Source organism: Geospiza fortis, unplaced genomic scaffold (assembly GCF_000277835.1).
Source record: "Geospiza fortis unplaced genomic scaffold, GeoFor_1.0 scaffold130, whole genome shotgun sequence".
NCBI classification, from domain to species: Eukaryota; Metazoa; Chordata; class Aves; order Passeriformes; family Thraupidae; genus Geospiza; species Geospiza fortis.
The window spans coordinates 10,793,789-10,796,178 of NW_005054300.1; the positions used below are offsets into that span (position 1 = coordinate 10,793,789).

The following is a 2,390-nucleotide window of genomic DNA, read 5'->3' on the forward strand; positions in this document are numbered from 1 at the left end:
CTTGCACCAGGTCCCATGAAAGAGGTGTGGAAGTGTTAAGTGTTTTCCTGGTGTTGCCTCACTCCTTTTGTTGTGTGGCTGATAAAGGAGAAGACATCTGCTAAGCCAAGGATTGTAGAATTCTACAGGATGTAGAATTTGCTACTTCATAAAGACCAAGAACTTGTTGAGATTTAGGGGATGTTTCTCTCGTTCAGAAGAGTGATATTTAGGACTAATCATGTTACAAATCACTCCACTGGCTTCCAGAGAGTTGTCCCAGGTCAGTGATATTTTAGGGAGAGAAGGGTTGGGCTCATTCAGAGTGGCACAAGTGACTGCAGGCACTGTTAAGCACCTTGGGAGATTGCTTCACCTCTCAAAGAGCTCTAAACTCGGGATATTGCCTAACTACTGTGAGAGTACTTCACAGTCCCCAAAACAAACAAAACTGCAAATCTGTAGAAGTCAGAGTGAAAACCCAGATTGGCATAGCACAGAAAAATAAATCCTCTCAGGCTTGCTGCTGTAAGTCAGCCCTAACAACACTCCATCCTCCAACTGTACTGAAGGGTTGCTTGTCTGTGGGAAGTACTCAGAATGCAGCGCTTTCTGCTATAAAAAGGTGAACACAAAAGTATCAGTGCTGTGCTCTTAAGTAATTCTCCAGAGGATATGACTCTTTTTACATGTAATCAAAACAGAGTAAAGCTTTTTAAGCTTTGAAAAACTTTCTAAAACATCATTGAATTTCTTCTCTGATAGTACCAAACAGCTGTCTTTGATGAGGAAGGGGAGGGACCAAGCTGCTGATTCCAGCCAGTGGTCCAGCACTCAGCAAGGCAACAGGATGGGTTGCTGTGTATTAGCTAGTCCTGTACAAAGACCATTTTTCACAGGGTTATAGGGTAGAGGGTGAAAGAATTTGCTGAGCTATTGCTGTAGGGGATAGGAATAGACAAAGATGAGAGACACAGATATTTCAGCTTCAATAGGAACTAATCCAAAGTTTTACTGAAAATTCGATACTATTCCCTATGGATTTTTTTTTAGTAGTTACTTTCAATGAGATCAAGAGAAGATTTATGATGAATTTCTCTCATTCCTATTAGTGGCAGCAGAGGAGATCAGGAACTTTTAAGATTACGGAAGTTTATGGACTGTCTTATCTTAGGTTCTCCAGAAAATGCCTGTTGGCTGCTCAGAGACCTGTGACTTGTAATTTCAGAGAATTTGTGAATTCTGCTTCTAACTGGCTTTTCCACCTGCAAGACCTGTCAGCTGCAGCACAACAGAAGGTCTCATGGTTATAGCCTGTAGCTGGGATATGCCAAGGAAGAAGACATTCTCCTTGGCTTTGCTTGCTCTTCTCAGAATGTCATGATTTTCAGTCAGGGTTGCAGTTAGAGGTGGGCCCACAATAAGAGCTGTAGAAAAGATAATGAGCTAAAGTTTGGGTCAAGATACAGATTTTTCAGGTTTGAGACTCCTGATTTTCTTTGTAGAGAGGATGTGATAGATGAAGTCATACCATGATCCAGCTGTTACATGGTCTCTTTCCAAATTTGTGCCTCCTGCCTCCAGCAAGACAGGGAAAACCTTCCCATATGTGCAAGCCCAAGTTGTCTGTCAACTTTCAGACTGGGCTTTCTCATATTACATGGTGCTGTGTAGGGTCTGGGATGTGAAAGAGACTTTGTGTCACTGGTGAAACTTTTCCAGCATAGGTACTGGTTGAGTTTCTCTGCTTACTTAGATAGGGAGGGCAGCTGGGCCACCCTCTTCTGGGGGAATACTGAGTGACCAAGCTCTGGCCACGATCAGCAAGGGCTGCTTTTACTTGGAGATATTTGGCTGGAAGGAGGGTGGCAGTTCCCACTATTAGGAAACAAGCAAGACTTTAACCCTGGCCCATGTCTATTATTGCCTTCTTGAATGGCCTGCAGGTAAATCATTTTATCTCAGGTAAAGGAGGAGTGGTTACAATACCTGAAAAGGACTTGAGGAGTAGAGTGTCTGTTACAGGCTCCCTGTGTGTACAAGTCCCTTAGTCTTTTGAGGCAAGAAATAGGGATGGTTATGCCATTTCCCTGTCTTCAAAGTGTTTTCAGGAAAAGTCCTGGGTATGCAGGTGATTAAGGAGCCTCTTGTGTAATACAGGTAATAGAGCCATGGTTAGATCTCTATGTCATGTTTTCTAGGATGGTGTAATACATGGCTTTGAGCTCATTGAAATCTTGATACAAAGAAATGATCACAGGCTTATGAAAATCTATTCTTAAAACCAGCCAAAGCAATCATTTCATAATACAAATGATAAATGCGTTGACATTTTCCAAACGGTATTGATTTTGCTGCTTAAATTGAACAGTAATAGGGCTGAAGAGAGGTATTTTTGAAAAATGTCATTG

General features: G+C 42.0%; 1 protein-coding gene across 1 annotated transcript in view; it reads left to right on the forward strand.

The window, feature by feature from the left end:
- The window catches only part of SCD (stearoyl-CoA desaturase), a 20,634-nt gene that overhangs the window by 11,094 nt on the left and 7,150 nt on the right, over positions 1-2,390 (forward strand). The window lies entirely within an intron of this gene.